Raw genomic sequence first — 22,966 nt, 5'->3', positions numbered from 1 at the left:
ATGAACTGACTCTTGAACTGCTGTAGCCCTGGGGCTTTAGGGTTACCTACAATGCTGCTAGGGAGGGAGTACCAGGATACCTGTATTTATCTACATGCAGTGAAGGTGCAATATAATTCCAAGTCAGGATGCTGTGGTTTCAAGGGGAACTTGCAGGCCATGTTCCCATGCATCTGTTGCCCTTGACATTGCGGTTACGGGTTTGGAAGCTGCTGTCAAAGAAGGTTTAGTGAGTAATTGCAGTGTATCTTGAAAATGGTACACATTGCTGCCAGTATGTGTCGTGTTGAAGGAAAGAAATTTTGAACATCGTACTGGATGGGGTGTCAATCAAGCAGGATGCTTTGACCTAGATGGTGTTGAGCTTGAATGTGGTTGGAGTGACACCCATTCAGGCAAGTGAAGAGTACCTCCTCACATTAGTGAATTGTGCCTTGCAGATAGCATACAGATGTGTTTTTATAATTATCGATTTTAAGTTGCCAGATCACCATTACCCAGACGGCTTTGTATTTTAGTTATTTAATTTCACTCAAATTTCACTAATTGAGATGGTGGGGTTTGTCCCCAAGGCATTTGCCTAGCCATCTGGATTACAACTGCAATAACAACACCACTATTTCACTATCTGTTCCTGTTATGTTGTTGTTTCTTAAGTTTAAAACATGCTGTAAACTTTTGTTACAAACAACTGTACAATGCAGTGGCTTTCAAACAGTGTGCCATGAGAACTGTCCAAGGTGATTTTTTAGCTTGTTGTATGTACTGTGTTGAAAATCTCTCTAGTAAGACTGTAACCATAGTAAATGCAAGTAAATGTACTGTTTATGAGCAATTCAGCTGATAAAAGTGGGTGTGCCATGGAACTGTTTGTTTCATTGACTTGTGCCATGTTTCTGAAAAGTTTGGGAACCATTGATATACTGTATTTACTGACAGTATCTAAATTTGACTCTAAAATTAACTCCAAAAATATGCTAAAAGTGCTTAATTACAAAACCAAAACATATGTTTGATTATATTGATTTAAAGGATAATAATGGATGAAAGTGTTTTTTTTTAGCTCAATTAGGTTACCTGGGAATTTATTTCAAATTGTCAACTGTATGAAAGCGGGGCCTGGAGTAGTAATCCTATATTTATCTTTTAATAGTTCAAACACATGTCTCCAGGTTGTGCACCAATTGAATTTAAAGTAATACACCAGATTGAATTTTTGAATACGCTAGACACATTTAGGATCAGCTCTCCGAGGTATCCCTTCCATACTGGAAATTTCAAGTCCCTCCATTCCTTCCTGATGACTCGGATTCCTAGCACAAGAGATCAGACATAGCTGTTCTCTGCAGTTTCAAATTTTTGACAACCAGAATAGGTTGCAGTTTTCAAGATGTTGTCTGTCCACAACAAAAAGTACAACAATGTCTCTGATTTGGCTTTGCAGTTCAACATTCTATTACTGTCTTTTTTTTATTGCTATACTTAGTTCGAAATGCTTAAGTCTAATCTAGGAACATCAATCTCAATGTCATCTTTAGATAATTCAATACTATTTATCAAATATGTACATCATATATTTTTCTTTTGAGTATGTAAATAATCTCGTCAACAACAAATTTCGTTGGTCAGTGCCTACCTTCTTCTGGAGTTTCAAATCATTCGGCTAGCTCAAGGCTGCCATCATCGTTTGGTATAAGCTTTACATAAATGGCCTGGATTCAGAAAACTTAAGCAAAGTACAAAGCAGTAGTGAGCCCCAGCAGTAAGCCCAATCAGCACTTCATACCAGCCTAAAAGATTTCTCCAATCCAAGCTCATCATTACCTAACTTTGAGTCAGTTTGTTTTTAAATGCATTCTCAGGATTTCATTAGATTGTCTTGAAATTAACAAATCACTTTATTTAACTATTTTTACATGAAGAAAAGCAAGACTAACAAATCTGTATTTACATCAAGGACACCAGAATAGAACAGGACGAGATAATGATATCCTTCAACGTAACAGCACTATTTACATCCATGGACAAATCAGGAAGGCAGGCACCCCACGACACCAACAGCATCAACAAGGACAGCACCCTGAAACTGCTGGATCTGTGCCTCACAATCCACTTCACCTTCAATGACCATCTAGTCAAACAAATCAAAGGAACACCAATGGGATCCCCAATATCAGGACTGATTGTAGAAGTGGTAATGCAAAAGGTTAGAATGGACAGCGCTCCCCACTATACAACCCAAATTCTGGTTCTGCTATGTAAATGACACCTTCATGATTATCAAACGCACAAAACTGGAAGAAACCAGCCACATAAACAACATTCTCACCAGAATAAAATTCAAAAAGAAGAAGAGAAAAATAACCGACTACCCTTCCTAGACTTAATGGTAGAATGCAAAAACAACAGGGAACTCCAGACTTGTGTAGACAGGAAGACCACACATACGAACTAGATATTTAATTACACCAGCAAAACATTCCCAAAACCCATAAGTGGAGCTGCATCAGGACATTATTCAAACGAGCCACAACACACTGCAGCAACCTGGAATTGTGCAAAGCAGAACACCAGTTTTTAAAAGGAATGGATACCCAAAAAGCACTGCCGTTACCTCCGCGACAGACACAAGACGACACAACACGGTCAGACACACTAGTCACTCTACTGTACATCAGCGACATATCAGAGATGACCACAAGATGACTCAGACCCTTAGGTATCAGGATAGCCCACAAACCAACAACCACCCTGCACCAGCTACTGACGAACACAAAGGATCCCACACCCACAACCAATAAAACTAACGTAATATACAAAATACCATGCAAGGCCTGTGAGAAACATTACACAGGCCAAACTGGAAGAAAACTGACAATAAGGATACACTAACATCAACTAGATACCAAGAAATACGACCAATTCTCACTGGTCTCAGTATACACGGACAAAGAAGGACACGAATTTGACTGGGACAACACATCCATAATAGCATAAGCCAAACAGAGACATGCCAGTGAATTCCTAGAGACCTGGCATTCCAAGCGAAACTCCATCAACAAACACATTGAACTAGACCCAATATACAAACCATTGAAAAACAACCGAAAGTGATGCCAATCACCCCAGCAAACCGAGGCATATAAATAACAAGCGGGACAAAACACCAACACTTCACCGGAGCGACACTGATGATGTTACCTAACAGGGTGACGAAACGTCTGCAATCAAACACACTGGCTCGGCGAGTAAGTCTACAACCAATTAACCAAGTCTAGCCATTTAAGAGATACACCAATGTAGGCTTGGCAAACCCAATTAAGACTCATTTTATTTCAAATCAAATACTGCATGCCCTCTGTTATAATGCTCTGGAAAAATGGTTAAATAAAGGCACAGGTACTGACACATCAGGGTCTAGCATCACTTCAAATATTATAGAAATTAGACAGCAATTCAACGCTCATCTCAGTTTTCTGGCCTGAAAACATGAATTGCAAGATGGATGAGGGTAATGCTTTTGCTATAGTCTGCTTAGACCTTAGAAAGGCTTTGGATAAGGTCCCACATCGGAAACTAAAAGCAAAGGGAAGAGCCCATGGGAGCCAAGGAAACTTGGCAAATTTGAACCAGAATTAGCTGAGTGTCTGTGGAGTAATTTTGTAACTGGTAGTCTGTATCAGTAGGGTCCCACAGGGGTCAGGGTTGGGGCCCCCCTTGTTTGTGCTTTCTATGTGATTTAAACTTGAATATAGGAGGGTAGATCACTTCACAAATGATACAAGTATTGTTGGGGTGATAAACAGTGAGGAGGGTAACACCAGATTACAAGAGGATATAAATGGCCTCATCAGATAGGATGATCATCATAGATCATAGAATCCCTACAGTTTGGAAACAGGCCCTTCAGCCCAACAAGTCCATGCCGACCCTCAGAGAATCCCAACCAGACCCACCCAATCTACATATCCCTGAACACTATGTGCAATTTAGCATGGCCAATTTACCTAACCTGCACATCTTTGGAGTGTGGAAGGATACTGGAGCACCTGGAGGAAACCCACGCAGACACAGGGAGAACGTGCAAACTCCACACAGACAGTCGCCCGAGGGTGGAATTAAACCCAGGTTGCTGGCGCTGTGAGGCAGCAGTGCTAGCCACTGAGCCACCGTGCCGCCCCACAAGAGGATACAGATGGCCTCATCAGATGGGATGACCAGCAGCAAACATAATTGTATCCGAATAAAATGTGGAGTAATGCAGTTGGGCAGGACAAAAAAGGCAAGGAATACATGATGAATGGCAGGATCCTGGGAAGCACCTAGAAGCAGGAAGGTTACGTTGGAACTGTATGTAACATTGGTTAGGCCACAGCTAAAGTATTGTGCTCAGTTCCGAAATCCACATTATAGGATGACTATGATAGTACGAGAGAGGGTGCAGAGATTTATCAGGGTGTTGCCAGGTTGGAGAACTTCAGTTATAAAAGAGAAATTGGACAGACTGGGGTTGTTTTCCTTAGAAAAGATTAACAGAGAACATGATTGAAATGTATAAAATTATGAGGGGCAGAGATAGGGTAGACTGGAAGAATCCTTTCCCCTTGCTGGAAGGATCAATAACCATGGGGCACAGATTTAAGGTAAGGGGCAGAATGCTTAGAAGAGATAAGAGGAAAACTTTTTCATCCAGAGGGTAGTGAGTATCTGTAACTCACTGCCTGCAAGAGCGGTGGAGGAAAAAACCCTCATAACACTGAGGAAGAATTCAGATATGCACTTGCAATGCCAAGGCATACTTCGCTATGGGCCAAGTGCTGGAAAATGGGATTACAATAGTTAGATGGTTGTTTTTGGCTGGCACAGACTCGATGGGCCGAAGAGTCATTTGTGCTGTAAATCTCTATGACTCTAAGACTATGATGAGGGAATTTCAGAGTGATTTTCATAAATAGAGAATTCATTAGGATTATCAATAGAACTGGATAACATTTCAGCAAAAACAGCAGACTCCTTTTGTGGCCATACAACCTTGGTCAATTAATGATAAAACGAGACTTCCAAAGCTAACTTTCACAATGAGGTTTACTCACATATCTCAGTCACAGTTTCCAATCCTTAAATTTGGTCATTCCTTTATGTTTTCATTCTTCAGCTTCAGGATTCTAAAGTTCAATATTTGTTCCCACAATCTAGATTGCTATCTACTTTTCAATCTTCTAGAAAATTACTGAAATAGTGAGATACGGAGGCCAATAGTTGCTCTATTCTTCTTGTAGATAAGCACGTGCTGTAATGGGAAAGAGATAGTTATGAATAATCAGTCATTCGATTTGTTATAAAAAACAAACCAAACACAGTAAAAACAAAGTATGCTAAGAGTAACTGAGTGGTTAAAAGACATCTCAATTATAGTTTTATGCTTCACTCTACAGTACTTATTTGTTCAGAAAAAAATTAGAACAAATTAATTTCAAACGTTGAGCTCACGATACCAGCATTAGGCCAGATGTGCCAACAGCTGCTTACACCTGCTGGAACTTCATGCTGATATGAATAATAGTCACTTCAGAACACCATCCATAGAAGTGTAAACACCTGATAAAGTGTTAATGATGCCAAATAATTAACGGAAAGGGAAAGAAGATGGTTAATAGCTATTAATAAAATTTAAATAGATTCAAAGCTAAACTTGAAAATTAAATATTCAACCACTGTATTAAAAATCTATTAGCATTAGACAAGGTAAAACATCTGACATTTTTTCACCTCCCATCACCTGAAACAATAACTACTAAAAGAGAGGCCTCAGTGCAGAATAAAAAAAAGAGAAAAGTCCTGAAAAATATATGGCGTAATGATAATCCATCCCTTGAAACTGAAAGATCCAAGACGTGTAAACAAGCAGACATAGCCCTTTCTGCTGGGATGCCACAATCAAGCCAGGGTGCACTTAGCATCAAGGTGTAATTGATGGCCCTAACATGTGGTGATCCCACTCATGATTCCACACAATTTGTGCACCACTCTCTCCCAGCCTGATCCTGGGGTTCTGGGGGCTGGGAGAAAGAATAGTATAAGACTACAGGCCTTATAACAAATCTCTAACATGTCAAAAGCATCAGCTCTATTCCAATGCCAGCAATAACTCATTCACAATAAGTGGGAGTGCAGAAGGCTGAGCCAGGACAGCCGATCCATTACTGGATCTTCTCTTCAATGGGAGCCTTCGAAGCCTTTTGAAAAAGGTAGCTGCCATGGTTTCGATATGGAGGTGACAGAGGTTACAGAGTTTCCATCTAGGCAATGTTTAATGCTCTCACCAGAGGGCAGGTATTCTTGGATTGAATGAATAACCAGAGTCAGGTAAATTGTGAATGGTATGGCAACTTCCACACAGACTTGGTCAACACCAGTCTCATTTCTAGAAGCACCTGTTTCAGAATTCCCACTCAAGTCATTGGAAGATAAGTCATCAAGAAGCACTTGTTAACAAGTTTCTTGGACACCCAAATCTCTGGAGAACAATGCACAGAATCTTGCAAATTACTGAATCAAAGTTTTGAGCAGGCCGATAAATGCAATTAAGAGGTTCTGTCATTCTCAACATTTTCCTTTGATTTTTCCCGGCGTCAAAGACCCATGGCAGAGGTTCCTCTGGGAGGTCCAAGGCCACAGTAAGTTTCTGGCAGAAGTAGGTGATCAGAAGAATATGCATCAGGATGTTGCTTGTTATGGACAACAGAGAAATATCTTGACACTTTTCATAGCGTGATTAGTCTCACTTGTTAAACGTAGCTACAACTATCATATTCCTGAAATTGCCAGGCGTTGGGGACAAAGGTAGAAATGGCAGCAAGTGTTCGACAACAGTCTTTAAGTCAACAGAAGTCCTAGTGATGAGCTGTTGTTGTCACCACACTCCTATACTTTAGTACACACAATTATACTGCCTTGAAGCATTCTCTAGATCCATGAACAAAAGTTTGTATCCTTAAAGCATCCAACTCCAACAAAATCAACTAAAATTGCCCAGACACTGCAGCTGATTAGCTGAATGGTGTTCCCCCTACCAGGTTTTGTTTTCTCAGCTCCCAAATGGCCAACGTTTCAGACAAGAACAAAAACAAATGCTTAAAAAGCACACAAGCTATACTTAGATTTAGATTTTATTGTCACATGTGCTCAAGTACAGGGTACAAGAGTATAGTGAAAAGTGTACAATGTCACTTCACATAGGTGCTTTGTACCTGAGATAGCACTACATATAAAATCTTAGTTACAGAAGTAAAAAAATACATTCAAAAGTTTAGACTAGCAATGACTTTAATGATTGGATGGAGCTTGCGACTAATTGTTCAAAATATTGACTTGTCCATCAAGCTCAATCATGTTTCAAGTTCAAACATCTTAAAAAGGAAGTGCAGTAGCAATGAAGAAAAAGGAAAATCTTGCACGTTGGATTCCATTTCCTGCCGACGTACCCAAATATCTGCAAGGTTGAGAATCAGTCTGTTCAGCCACATGAAGACCCAAAATAGAAACTCGCAACCCTGTGTAGATGTCATCGTCAAATTGAGTTCCGGCAGACGGCAAACAATAAACGGGCTACCTTGTACCCAGAGTCTAGGCTATTGAATCTGTGAATTTGCAAAGAGAAAGTACTCATGTGCTGCATTCATAATGTGGAAGAGCTACAATAAATGCATTTGACAATGTTTTTAAAACTACAAAGTATTACAGAATACACTGCTTATTTGAAGCCATTTAACAGTATTCTCTAATACTGTATACAATACAGCAACACATCAAAAAAAGACAGCATTAAAGCAAACTCAGGGATACACAAAGCAGGTTCAAGTAAAGTTACTTGTGCAGTATTTAGTATCATGTTGGCAAAGAGCAGATAGCAAGAAAAAAAAGCACCTTAAACATCTTAGAAACAACATGAAGCACTTTGTAAAATCATGTACATATGTTAACTGATTTTGATACTGGTTGTGAGGAGAAAGCTATTCAGACTATCTGCATTTCTACAATTATTAGATCATCAGCAATCAATAAGAACGTTAGCATCTTTACCTCAGTTATATTCCAACTTGTCCATATTTAAGTCCTATGAAGATATACAACTACTCCACCTTCACAAGACTGAGTCAACTTCCAAAGCAAAGGGCAGAACACCTTATAGGGGTCTCAGCAACGCGGACTATGGCAAGATTTGAGGCAGAATTGGGCAAGGAGTCCAAATAAGCTCAAATTGATGTCAGAAGCGTATCACGTGTCATCTTTTATCCTTTTGCTGAGCGGCATGGCAAGTTTCTCACTAGACAGTGACAAGTTGCCAATTAAGGAAATTATCAACTGCTAAATAACATCCCAACTCACCTCATTAATATTTAGCTCTTGTCTTACTAAGAACCCCAAACAAGCTACATATAGAGAAATCCTGACATAGAAATCGGAGCGGGTACCTGGCAACTTCAGTTCACCACATGCTCCAAAGAACTTCCAGTTGGACAGCAGGAACCAACACTTCAAGACATGTTCTATGGGCACTGGCCACATGCACCCTACATCCATGAAGACTGGCATACGATGTATGCCTGCTTTTAAGAACTCCATGGCAAATCTCCAATCCACTTATAGCATGCTTCTGCACTTCAATGCTGCACCAGCAGCTATCAGTGTAGCTCTACTGCTAGGACATTGGATGCTCAGACACAGGCACCCAGTTTGTATGCTGGACCAGGGTGCACCCCCAGGCTCTTCGCTCCTTGTCATAGTACTCAGTGACTGAGCCAAAATGGATGCTCACATCATCCTTGCCTTGCACCACTTTTGTGTGCTTTGCCCCCTCATCCAGAGTTATGAGGATCATATTACTTCTGTCTTGCTGTGCTGTTTAGCATCCACAGAAATACACGAAATTTATCAGAGTTGTCATCAGATCTCAGTCAAGACAAGGCGAATAGCCTTTGCTCAGGGGGGTCCTCGCACAGTAAGTCAAGGACAGCCTTTGATACCAATTCAGGAGTTTGGACACTGTCAGTCAGCCACTCGAGGTGGTCAATGTCAGGATATTCTCCACTGAAGGGGTGAGGAGCTAAATGTCGGGCTGTCCACCACCCATCTTGACTCTTCCTGCATTCCTAGAAGCTGTTTTCCTTCCAGAATGGACATGAGGGGCATGGAGACTTGTTTGATTAGATACAGTGAGAAAACTCGCTCAGGGTCATGGCAAAATACCCACCAAAAAAATCTGACGCACCTCACAGTCAGCCAAAAGATGTGAGACCGAGTCCATAGACTCCGTTTCTCTCTCCACAGTCACTGCCAGACTTGCTGAGTTTTGCCAGTTATGTATTTCAGATTTCCAACATCCACAACAAATTGCTGGCATATGCCAAATAATATTCTGTGAGAATGTTACGGTTCTTCCTCCTTTCTGTTCTCGATTCCAATATTTCACATTCAAATGCATTTTGCTCTTTTTCATGTCAAACATCTCTCATGATCCTGCTGTTATTGGTCACTTTATGGGCATGACAGCACCTCCAACAATGGGACTGCATGGTAACTTCTGCAGTCTTTCATCCTTGGTCCCCTCCTGCTTCACCATTTCTCTCATACTTGCCCTAGTAACATCATCTGATAGGACACCGCTCAGTCTTACCATTGAATCTTCCACTGGACTTCAAAGCATTTTCTGTTCCCTGCAATTGTTTTACTGATATATAGATGTATGAGAGCCAAAACTTCAATCAGCAAAACTACATTTACAAGCTACTGCTGTTACCTCTCAATCTCCTGGAACCTCATCCTATGCTTTGAGATTTGTAAACTTATTATGCCTTTGAGCTCAAGCTTAGCAGCCATCCTTTCCCACCCATGGTTTATTCTCCAAGGTTCAATGGTATGACTGAGTTTAACATCAAAGTTAGACTCAAACATTTACCAAGTCCTCAAAGATCTGGGATTCTCTTCAGCAATTACAATAAGACATTTATGCCTTAAGGAACGGGGTCATGATGTTCACCATCAAATGCCCCAGAGTCTGCTCACCCAACTTCAAAACGTTCTCCAGTTACACAGGTGCCCAATTTCTCAGTAATTGGTTTAATCTCAGAACTGTTCCAAAGAGTAGTAGCACTGCATCGAAACACGGGCAATGTTTCTCTTTCCACAGATGCTACTAGTCCCACTAACTTTCTCCAGTGTTTTCAGTTTATATTTTGGATCTCCAGAATTTGTAATACTTTGCTTCTACTTGAGCTTTAGAGGAAGTTCAGCCTCACAGGTGGAAAAGCACGAACAGGTCCAAGGCCCAACCATCTTCAGCTGCTTCACTAATGACTTCCCACCCCATTACAAGGTCAGAAGTATGCATTTCCACTTGCACAACGTTCAGTACCATTCATGACTCTTTAGATACCGAAGTAGTCCATGGCCAAGTGTAGCAAGGTCTAAATTACATCCGAGTTGGAGCTGACAGTAGCAAGTAACATTCATGCCACACAAGTACCGGGCAATGACCATCTCCAACGAGAGAATCTAACCAACTGCCATGGCATTCAATGGCATTTGCTTTACCAAATCCCCCACTTCAATGTCCGGGGGTTTACCACTGACCAGAAACTTAAGTCAACTACCCGTACAAATATTGTGCGAAGATTTTTGTGGTAGTGTCCCTAATTTTGAGCCAGGAGGCTCAGGTTCAAAACCCATCTGCTCCACAGATGTGTAAATAACTTCTATGAACAGTATGGGCTTGAAAATGTTTATAAATATTGTGGCTACAAGATTAGATCTTGGAATTTGCCATTATCAACATCCGGGGCATTACCATTTACCAGAAAGTCAACTGGACTTGCCACATAAACACTGTGGCTACAAGAGTAGGTCAGAGGCTAGGAATACTGTGGCGAGTAATTCACCTCCTGATTCCTGAAAGGCTGCTCATCATTTACAAGTCAGGCACACTTACTACTTGCCTGGGTGGATGCAGCGCCAACAGAACTCAAGACGACTGACACCATCCAGGACAAAGCAGCCCACTTGATATGGCACTGCATCACAAACATCCACCCCAATACCTCGGAGTTTCAGTAGTAGCAGTGTGTGTAATCTACAAGATGCGCGGCAAAAATTCACCAAAAAATCCTTAGGTGGCACCTACCAAACTCTCAACCACTTCAGTTGGTAGGGGGGTGGTGATGGCCTAGTGGTATAATCGCTGGACTCTTAATCCGGAGACCCAGATAACATTCTGGGGACCCGGGTTTGAATCCCGTCAGCATATGGTGAAATTTGAATTCAATAAATATCTAGGATTAAAAGTCTAATGACGACTGTGAATCCATTGTTGATTGTCAGGAAAAACCCATTTGGTTCACTAATGTCCTTTAGGGAAAGAAACTGCCATCCTTACCTGGTTTGGTGAGTCCAGACCCACATCAATGTGGTTGACTCTTAACTGCCCTCTGAGTAATTAGGGATGGGCAATAAATGCTGCCTAGCCAGCAACACTTCAACCTGTGAATGAATAAAAGGAATCTAGGAAAACAAGGGCTGCAGCCACATGGGACACCATCACCTGCAAGTTCCCCTCCAAGCGACTCACCATCCTGAATTGGGAATGTAATCGCCACTCCTACACTGTTGCTGGGTCCAAATCCTGCAATTCCCTCTCTAACAGCATTGTGGGTCTACAGCAAGTGGACTGCAGCAGATCAAGAAGGCAATTCACCACCGATTTCCCAATGGCATCTAGGGACAGGCAATAAATGCTGGTCAGCCAGCAATACCTATGTCCCACAAATGAAGAAAAAAAAATTTGGAGAAATACTAACAGCACAGGTTCAATTGCTGTATTGGTTGAGGTCACCATCAAGGTCAGGCTTCTCAGCTTTACCCTTTGTGGAAGGCATGAGGACTCTCAGGTTTAACTCGGTATCAGTCTCAAGAGACAGCAGTCTATGATGCTCCGAGATCATGGTGACTTTCATTCACTTCACTTTGATCTGAAGGTGCAAGTGGCCTTGACGGAAGACTGATCCATGAATGGACAAAAGAAGCAGTCTGATCTTTCAGAAATAAAAAGGACTAACCTACTTGCATGTGCTGCACAATAGAGTAAATTATTAACCACAGAATCCTAGTTCACAAAACCACGTACAAGGTGAGTGTAGTTTAAGTTCATAGGACTGAAATATGCAAAAAATACTGATATTCAAGATGCATTCCTAAAGATTTTTCAATTCAATGCTCAGCAAAAGAAAATTCAATACATCTATTAATATTTATACTAAATGCATCTAACTGAAACCCAGTCAATCACGATCAATGTATTTCACTTTGACCCACTGTCAAGGGATACCTGGGTTGCAATTCTGTAGGAGAGAATTACTTTGCTGAGCCAAATGCATCATGGATCACACAAATAAAAAAAAAACTGCACGAAAAACAAGTACTACTCTGCAATAAACACCGCGCTGTTAAACAAATAAGACGTGTATAGTTCTGGCTACCCTGTTGTAGGAAGGATATTATTAAATTGGAGAGGGTACAGAAAAGACTTACTGGGACTGGAGGATTTGGGTAATAACAGAGGCTGGATAGACTGTGACCTTTCTTTACTGGAGTGTAGGAGGTCGAGGGGTCACGTTAGAGGTTTATAAAATCATGAGGGTCCCAGATAAGGTGAATAGGAATGGTCTTTTCCCTAGAGTAGGTGAGTTCAAAGGGTGAGAGGAGAAAGATTTTAAAAAGACCTCAGAGGCAACTTTTTCCACACAGAGGGTAGTTCATATGTGGAATGAATTGCCAGAAAAAGTGGAAGATGCAGGTAGTTACAACATTTAAAAGACATTCGGGCAGGTACATGAATAAGAAAGGTTTAGAGGGATATGGGCCAAATGCAAGCAAACGGGACTATTTTATTGTGAGAAACCTGGTTGGCATGGATGAGTTGAACCAAAAAGTCTGTTTCTGTGCTGTATGACTCTATAAAACTATAACAGATTTTTCTTTGGTTTTCATACTGAAGTGACAAGACCATGCAACAAAACATGAAAATCACACCGGGCTAACTTCACAAGTGTTTTGCTTCTTGTTCTCAATTATTCACGGCAAGCTCTTGGCCTCGAATTGAATTCGAGGATGACAACTTGACAGATGTTGTTGGGTGGAGAAGACTGTGCAAGAAAGCAGTCTGTTGAACAGCTGCCAACAAAATGCAAAGGAATTTCAAAAGGTCAGTGAGCACAGACTGAGGATTGCTGCATATCAAAAGCCAACAAATTTGTTGTATAAATTTCAGACAGTCTGTGATGATGGAAATGCAACTAACTAATGGAAAAAATTTACTTGACTTCATGTTCAGCGATTTGCCAGCCACAGATACATCTGTCTGTGACAGTATTGGCAGGAGTGACCACCACTCAATCCTTGTGAAGAGCAAGTCACATCTCCACGATCAGAATACCCTCTCTAACATGTTGTGTGCCGCAGGACAGATTTTGGGTTAAACAGGATAGATTTTCAGCACATGTAGCAATTCAAGGCTGAGCATCCAGGAGGCATTGTGGGCCATCAGGAATAACAGAAACATTTCCACCCACCTTCTGTAAACTGATTGCCCCAGCACCTTCCCCACTGTACCACTATCAAGCAAAGGGATGAACTCTAGTTCAATAAAGGGTGCACAAGGAAGGCCAGAAGCAGCACCAGGAATAAAAATTAGGTGTAAACTTGGTGAAGCTACAACACAAAATCATTTGCATGCCAGACAACATAAGCAACAAGTGAAAGGCAAAGCTAAGCAATTCCACAACTAAAGATCTAAGATCTGTAGTCCTGCCACATTCAAGAACAAAGAACAGTACAGCACAGGAACAGACCCTTCGGCCCACCAAAACTGTGCCGACACATGATGCCTTTATAAACTAAACATCTTTTGCCTAAATACAGTCCATATCCCTCTATTCCCTGCCTACTCATATCTGTCAAGATGCCTCTTAAACGTTGCTATTGTATCTGCCTCCACCACCTCCTCTGGCAATGCATTACAGGCGCTTACCATCCCGTGTAAAACAAAAACCCTATTTCTCCCTTATCCCATTTTACTCTCAACCTATTCCCTAGTAACTGATATTTCTGCCCTGGGAAAAGAGACTCCAACTATCCATTCTAACCATGCCTCTCATAATTTTGTAAACTTCTACTGCCTCTCAACCTTTGACATTCAAGTGAAAACAAACCAAGTTTATCAAATCTCTCCTCATAGCTAATACCCTCTAAACCAGACAATATCCCAGTAAATCACTGTTGTGTCCTATCCAAAGTCTGCACATCCTTCTGCTACTGTGGCAACCACTACAGAACACTATTTAGACTCCTATGATGCTGCTTGGCCTGCTGTGTTCATCCAGCCCTGCACCTTGTTGTCTCGGATTCTCCAGCATCTGCAGTTCCTACCATCTCTGATTCAATTTTAACCCCACTATTTAGACCCATTTAGAATATTAAGTTCTACACAACTGCAACATGATTTGCTAGCTTTAATACTGTGTGCCCCAAACAATGAAGGCAAGCATGCCATATGGCTTCTGACCAACTTATCCACTCACGTTGCCAATTTCAAGGAACTGTGAACCCATACACCTAGACCCCTCTGTATATTGATGCTACTAAGGGTTCTGCCATCTACTGTATATAAGTCTTTCTCCTATAAAGCAATAGCTACATTCTTGTGTGACCTCACGCTATAGAAAATCACGTTATAGAGAAATCACTATACCTGTACAGCAGAAAGTTCACGTTATTCAAACAGTTTCGACTATTCATTAATCACGTTAACGAAACACGCATTATAGCAGAAATACCTGTACAGCAAACATTTTTTTTTAAACCGGCACCTATGGGACCAGGAGTGTGCCCATTGATCAAATATTCTGGTTGACCAAGAGGTCCACACAATCAATGTAAAAACACATAAGTAATAGAAACAACGTAATGCTGGGCGTACACACATCATTGTTATAATTTATTTACAGCATAAATCACTTAACTAATAACGCACTATTGCCTTAAATAAAACTGACCAGCAGAAAGTCTTCTCACTCATATCCTCAACTGATTATTCGGTCATTGTGGAGAGTGCGATTATACAGCAAACTTTGCTGTATTTTAAGTAAACCATTTCTGCCTGTTTATCAAGAATGCTGCTTAAAACAAAGTTTGCTGTACTTCCCTCCTGAATGAGATCTTCCAAAATGCATCACCTTACATGTGTCTGGATTAAACACCATCTGCCATTTCTCTGGCCAAGTCTCCAGCCAATCCACATCCTGCTCTATCCTCTGGTAATCCTCCTCACTATCTGCAATCCCCCAATCTCTGAAGTCCACAAACTTACTATTCAGGCCACCTACATTCTCCTCTATTTATATATATATTACAGGCAACAGGGCTCCCAGCACTGATCACTGCGGAACACCAGGGGTCATAGATCTCCAGTCAGAAAAACACGTGCTTCTCTGTCTGCTACAACTAAGCCAGTTCTGTATTATTCTTACCAGCTCAGCATGGATCCCATCTGACTTCACTTTTTCTATCAGTTTGCCATGAGGGACCTTGTCAAAGGCCTGGTTAAAGTCCACATAGATAACATCTACCATCCTGCCTTCAATCATCTTTGTCGCTTCCTTAAAAATCTCAATCAAATTTGTAAGACATGGCCTTCCCCACACAAGCCATGCTGCCTATTACTAATCAGTCCATATTTTACCAAATGTGAGTAAATCCTAAGAATCTTCTCCAATAATTTCCCTACCACTGTCTTAAGGCTCACCAGCCTATACTATACCAGATTACTCCTGTTGCCCTTCTTAAACAAAGGAACAACACTGACTATTCTCCAGTCCTCTGGGACCTCTCCTGTGACTAAAGAGGATACAAAGATTGCGTACAAACCCCCAGCAATGTCATCATCTGCCACCCTCAGCATTCTGGGATAGATTCCATCAGGTCCTGGAGACTTGCTGACCTTAATGCTTTTCAAAACACCCAACACCACTACCTTGTTTATCTTGACGCTCTCTAGAATATCAACAAAACCCTCCTGACACTCACCATCCACCACATTCTTTTCCTTTGTGAATACTGATGCAAAGTATCTGTTAAGGACCTCACCCACTTCCTCTGGTTCCATGCATAAATTCCCTCTGTCATTGAGTGGACATACCCTTTTCCCTAACTACCTTCTTGCTCCTTACAAATGTGTAAAATGCCTTGGGATTTTCCTTAAATCTGCTTGCCAAAGACATTTCATGGCCCCTTCTAGCTGTAATAATTCCTTGATTGAGATCTTTTCTATTATCTCTGTATTCCTCAAGGGCTCCTTCTGTCCTCAGTTTCCTAAGCTTTACTTATTCTACTTTTTTCTTTTTGACTAAGCTCTCAATTTCTTTTGTCATCTAAAGGTTCCTGAATCTTGCCAACTTTTCATTCACTTTCACAGGAACATGCTGGCCCCGAACATCTAATCAACTGGCCTTTAAAAGATTCCCACAGGCCAGATGTGGATTTGCCCTCACACAGCCATCTAGGCCCGAAATGTCAGCTTTCCTGCTCCTCTGATGCTGCTTGACCTGCTGTGTTCATCCAGCTCTACATCTTGTTATCTCTCTCTCTCCCAATCTACATTCCCCAGTTCTTACTTAAATATATTGTGGTTGTTAGACTTCCCCAATTTAGTGTTTTTACCCAAGGACTATCCTAATCCTATCGATAAATAACGTAAAACTTACAGAATTATGATGACTGTTCCCTAAATGCTTCCCCACTGAAACTTCAATCACCTGGCTGGGCTCATTCCCCAATACCAGGGCTTGTTGGACTACTTACATATTGTTTCAAAATACCGTCTGGGACACAGCTAACAAATCCACCCCCTCCAGAAGCTACTAGCACCATGCAAGTCCCAAATGATACAGCAGAAGTTAAAATCACTCGTGACAACAACACCGTTGTCTTTACATTTTTCCATCATCTGTCCACAGATCTTTTCTTCTATCACCTGTTGTAGTACAATCCCATCAATTGCACCCTTTTTATTCCTGAGCTCTACCCATATTGCCTCGCTGGATAAGCCCCCGCAAGATGTCCTCCCTCAGTACAGCTGTGATATTCTGCCTAATCAGCTAGACTCGAAACATTAGCTTGTTTTCTCTCCATGGATGCTGCCTGACTCGCCGTGATCTCCAGCATATTTTGTTTTCAGTAACCTAGTTATCCTACCTCTCTAAATCCCTCTCTACCTTGCCTCAAATATCTAAATCCTGGAAGGTTAAGCTACCAGACTATTCCTATCTCAACTAAATCACTGTAATAGCTCCAAAATCATAGTTACATGTATTATTCCAAGCTTTTAAGTTCATCCACCTTAACTATCATACTCCTTGAATTAAAAGTAATACACCGCCAGTTTGGCCATGTTCAGTAATGTCTCCTTGTCTGCTCTTTCTCTTTGTCCTTTTGGTCTCAGTCTCTGATTCCTCTTGGTCATTTTACTTGCTGATCTACTGCTCTGCTTCCCATTCCTCTGGTTAAACCCTCCCAAGAGGCACGAGTAAACCTTCATGCCAGCATATTGTTGTTCCTCCAGTTTAGCTGCAACCTTCCTCTTGTACAGGTCCCACCTAACCCAGAAGACAATGGTATATGTACCTGAAGCCCTCCCTCTGACACCAGCTCTTTAGGCATGTATATAATTGTATTAACTTCCTATTCCTAGCTTCACTAGCACGTAGCACAGGAAACAATCCTGAGATTACAACCCTAGATGTCCTGCTTTTCAACTTCCTACCTATCTCCCTAAATTCACTTTGCAGGACCTCATCTTTCTTTCTGTCTAGGTCATTAGTACCAATATGGACCAAAACCTCTGGCAAACCTGCACACCTTCCCTTTTCAGAATATTCTGTGCCCACTCAGAGACATCTTGACCCTGACACCAGGGAGGCAACACACCAACCTGCAGTCTCACTTGCAGCCACAAAATGCCTATCTGTGCCCCTGACTATACAGTCCCTTTTCACTACTGGCTGCCTACACTTCAACTTGCCCTACTGTACAAGAGTGCCAGTCGTGGTGCCACTGATCTGGCTGCTGCTGCTAATTTCCCTTGAGAAGCCATCATCCCCACATTATCCAAAACAGTAAATCTATTTGAGAAGGGAATGGTAACAGGGAACTCTGCACTGCCTGCCCACCCTTACTTGTCTTCCGCGTTGTCACCAAACTCTTACTGATGGCATGACCAACTTGTTAAACATGCTGTCTATTACATTCTCAGTCTTGTGGATGCTCCACAACGAGTCCACCCGCAGCTCCAGGTGCTCCATGAAGTAAATCAGGAGTTTCAGCTGAACACACTTTCTGCATACATAGTAAACATGGACACTGGCAGTGTTTCAGATTTCTCTCAAATTGCAGGAGAAGCACTCCACAGGGCCAGTTGTCCTGCCATTTTGAACTTTATCATCTAAATCAACCTTATCAAATACAGACAAAAACCAAGAACTGAATTCACAACTTTACCCGCTTGTCACCAGGTCTCTCACTCTCATGCTCTATTCAGAGCAGACTAAAACAACAGAAAGTACTTTATCTCTGCCCAGATACTACTCACTCAATTTGCAAATCTGGTTCCTCAGCAACTAAGCCTACGTCAATTTTTGAATCGTGATGTCACATCCGGCAGCCCAACCCGCTGCTGTTCAACCCTAGGCTTGATCTCCTTCATTGTTGTTGATGTCACTGCTCAGACTGACTCCAGTCCAGGCCCCGCCCCCTAGGTATTTACCCTAATACCACTGCCGCCATTCACACTCAGTTTGGGGGGGGGGGTACAGCACATCATTGCAAAAGGTGTGGCTGAAGAATTTGCAACAAGCTTCAGCCAGACGTATTGAGTCAATAATCGGTCACTTTATGAGATCCCAACATCACAAGTGCTAGTGTTCAGCCAATTTGATTCGCTCCACGTGACATCAAAGAACAATTATAGGCACTGGATACTGAAAAGGTTACGGCCCCTGACAACATTATGGCAACACACCTGAAGATGCATGCTCCAGAAACTGTGCACCCTGAGCCAAGCTTGAATATGGCTGTGACACCAGCATCTACCCAACAATATGGAAAATTGTATCAGAGATAGTAGGAACTGCAGATGCTGGAGAATCTGAGACAACAAGGTGCAGCGCTGGATGAACACAGCAGGCCAAGCAGCATCATAGGAGCAGGAAGGCTGGAAAATTTGCCCAGTTATGCCCTGTATGCAACACAGCAGGTTAAATCCAAGTCAGCCAATTGACGCCCCATCTGTCCATCATCAGTAAAGTGAAAAAAGATGTTATCAATTGTCTTATCAGGCAGCACCGCTTAGCAATAATCTGCTCACTGATGCCCAGTTTGGGTACCTCAGGACCATTCAGCTTCTAACCTTCAGCTTTGGTTTAAACTTGGCCAAAAGGGTTGAATTGAAGAGGTGAGGTGAGAGTGACTGCCCTTGACATCAAAGCAGCATTTGACCAAACGTATGCATCATGGAGCCGTAGCAAAATTATAGTTAATGGGAATCAGGGGAAAACAAACACTCTGCTATCTGGAGCCAGACCTGGCACAAAGGAAGATGGTGGTGGTTGTTGGGGGTCAGTCACCTGAGCTCCAGGACATCTCTACAGGAATTCCTCAGAGCAGTATCCTTGGCACAACCATCTTTAGCTGTTTCATCAACAACCATCCCTCCATCATACGGTAAGAAGTGAGAATGTTCAATTATTATTGCACAATATTCATCACCATTTACAACTCCTAAGATACAGAAACAGACTTGGACAACATTCAAGCTTTAGCTGAAAAGTGACAAGTAATAGTCACACCACATAAATTCCAAGCAATGATCATCTCCAATGAGAGAACTAACCATCATCCCTCAACATCGGGGCATTGAGCACAAGAGTCAGGAATTCACGTTGCAGCTTTATAAGACTTTGGTTAGGCCTCACTTAGAGGATTGCTTTCAATTCTGATCGCCACATTACAAGAAAGACAAGTGCAGCACCATCTGGGAAAACGGGAAACCAACATGGGAACATCACCACCTGCAAGATACCCTCCAAGGCACACACCATTCTGACTTGGGATGTATATTGCCAATTCTTCAGTGTCGTTGGGTCAAAATCCTGGAACTCCCTCCCTCATGGCATTGTGGATATACCTACAGTATGTGGACCGAAGTAGTTCAAGATGGCAGCTCACCTCAAGAGCAAGTGGGGATGGGGGCAGCACCATGTCTGGTATTCTAAACCTAGCAGGATCGGGTGGTCATTGTCAACATTGTGCATGCTATGGAGTAGCTGCAGAGTGTCAGCATGTTTTAAGGAAACTGGCATGGCAAGATTATCACTTAAAACCTTAGATTGGACAAACGATTAATCAAGTGTGTGCACTTCAATTTGATGCCAATCCATCCCATATTTATAAATGGTCCTCAGAATTCTTTACAGCTCCTTCAGCACTCAATTCACATGCATATTTTATATCATTCTTTTTAATGGAACAAATGAAAATACTGCCTTTGTGCTAATCCACAAGTTCCTCACTTGATACATGGTAGGCAGCACATCAGCTGATATTGTAGATAATTACAATGTCTGCCTTGAAAGTGACAGGAACACTAAATTAAGTGGTCATTACCAAGACTGCTATCAAATACACTTTCCCCATGGTAACAATTGATTATGTAGTATATTTACAACAGCTGATATATATCTTCTGTCTCTATGCCAGTGTAAACTCACTGCCTTTTCTGACACAGTCATTGCCAAGGAGTGGTGGGATCAGAACTTATAATTGGGGTTAGTAGTTTACTAGCAATTGCAGAGGGTATGACTGTTGCCTGCTGATCTGTCCTGATTCCTTGTTTTGTGTGCGCTATGTATACCATTATATAACGTAACTGAAGAACTTCTAAATAATTCTTGAATTAATTTTGACTTGACTCCAAAATCTGTTCATTTTAAAATTTCCCAAGATCCCGATTCACATTCATTTTATCAATTCTTCCTATTCAAGTCTTGGAAATGGTTCAAACCAGTAAACTTGCAAACAACGATTATTTAACAAATTAATGGAGTGAAAATATTCCCAAAACAATGGTGTAATTCGGGTAAAGTAACAAAGATCCACTGGCCTTCAAAGAACAGAACATAGCAACAACCACCTTCAATCGCAAGTATATTCTGCACCATACTCTACCAATTAGAGTATTACTACCAATAAGCATAATTTACAGCTCCCACTGTTGGCACCGTTCCCTTTAAGAATTACTACATGCGTGCGTGTTACTGTCTCCTGAAGACTGTGCTCAGGTTCATTTTAAATTTCAAACAAAGCAAACATTCTGGTGTCTCTCCAAATAAACCATCTTTCATTTACAGCTTGGAAACCAACTGACAGCAGTCTTTTTGATCACTGTGTGCACAAAGTTTTCTCTGCACCCAAAATCTACTCAAATCAACACAATTATGGAAAGGATCTGTTCAATATCCTTCCTTTTAGCTCAAGCTACAAATATATAATCCCTAATTCAGTACTGACTGGAATTCAAACATATGCTTTCAAATCAATGTGGTTTAGTGCAATGAGAACAGAATGGTGGGTAACCCATAGGTCACTACATCTCAGGCAAGAGGAGAGATTGACAAGGGAGAGTCCTTCAAAGTAACCTCAGCCAATGCAGGAATCAAACCCACGCGGCATTGCTCTGCATTGTAAACAAGCCATCCAGCTAACTGAGCAAAACAACTCCTGCTGGATAAGTACCCTGGCACACAGTGGTCTTTTCACCACTCCTCTATTTTCTGACTTATCCATTTATTTCCTAATTCTATTTGTGATCTTAGTAATTATTCCAATCCACATTCTTCAGATCACATGCATATAAGAACTCTTGTTGCATTGGTGTATGATAGCAATCATCACATTATTATCGTAATGTCATGAAGTAAGACAAAATCTTTGCTTTTAGTTTATGAAAAACAATTTCTTGACGTTCACATTAAGTTGAACTGTAGCTGATGAATGCACAAATCATCTTTTTCTTTTAAAAGCACTCAGCTTCACTACCTCCTTCAACATCAACTAGAATTTTAACATGTCTTCTGGTGTGACAGTTGCCTCAAGAATGTTTGTTTTCCCCATTCACGTCAAATACTTTTACCTTCACAAGCTATTGCTTTGTCAAGTCTGAACCAATCCAATACTTGCATGTTATTTCCATTGATGGAAAGTTTCTCAAGCATCGTTGACATTTCAGAACTGTGTGCAAAAATACACATTGTTTAGTAGGTAAAGCATTTCATATTCTCTTAATTTTGTTGTCTTCCTTTTCTGAACAATTAAAATTGCCTCTAGAACATACAGCTTGAAAAAAATCATGCAACTCAGTATATCTGCTGATTAAAATTCTCTTATCCTTTAACATGATTCTTATGCTCCCTTTTATTAAATTCTTTCACAGGATGCGGGCATTTACCTTTTCCCAATTGTTCCTGAAAAGGTGGTGATCAGTCAACGTTTTGAACCATTTTAAGTCCATGGGTCAGATACATTCACAGGAAGGGAGTTCCAGGAATTTGATACTGTGAAAGTGAACGATCAGTAATATAGTTCCAAATCAGGATGGTATGTGATTTGGTTAGAAAATTGCAGGTGCTGGCATTCCCATGTGTCTGCCATCTCTGTTTTTCAGTTAGTGGAAGGTTCAGGTTTGGAAGGTGCTGTAGAAGAGGGTTGGTGGTTTGCTACAGCTCCTCAATGTGGATAGAGCACTGCAGGTGGTGGGAGTCGATACGTGTCTTCTTTGTATCATGGTCTGCGTTGCCAGCTAGCTTTA

General features: G+C 41.4%; 1 protein-coding gene across 1 annotated transcript in view; it reads right to left on the bottom strand.

Annotated features, from left to right (window-relative positions):
- LOC109925683 (cyclin-dependent kinase 17) overlaps positions 1-22,316 on the bottom strand; it is a 168,786-nt gene extending 146,470 nt beyond the window's left edge. Inside the window, exons 1-3 of the mRNA XM_048610554.1 lie at positions 22,292-22,316; positions 7,485-7,640; positions 5,094-5,290 (exon numbers count right to left, since the gene is read on the bottom strand). The gene's annotated coding sequence lies outside the window, so the exon portion shown is untranslated. The remainder of the gene's footprint in view (positions 1-5,093; positions 5,291-7,484; positions 7,641-22,291) is intronic.
- Between the last annotated feature and the right edge of the window lie 650 nt (positions 22,317-22,966).

The sequence above is a fragment of the Rhincodon typus genome, chromosome 22 (assembly GCF_021869965.1).
Source record: "Rhincodon typus isolate 14 chromosome 22, sRhiTyp1.1, whole genome shotgun sequence".
Taxonomy (NCBI): Eukaryota; Metazoa; Chordata; class Chondrichthyes; order Orectolobiformes; family Rhincodontidae; genus Rhincodon; species Rhincodon typus.
Note: the sequence above shows the minus strand (reverse complement) of the source record. Positions and strands in the feature narration are given on the sequence as shown.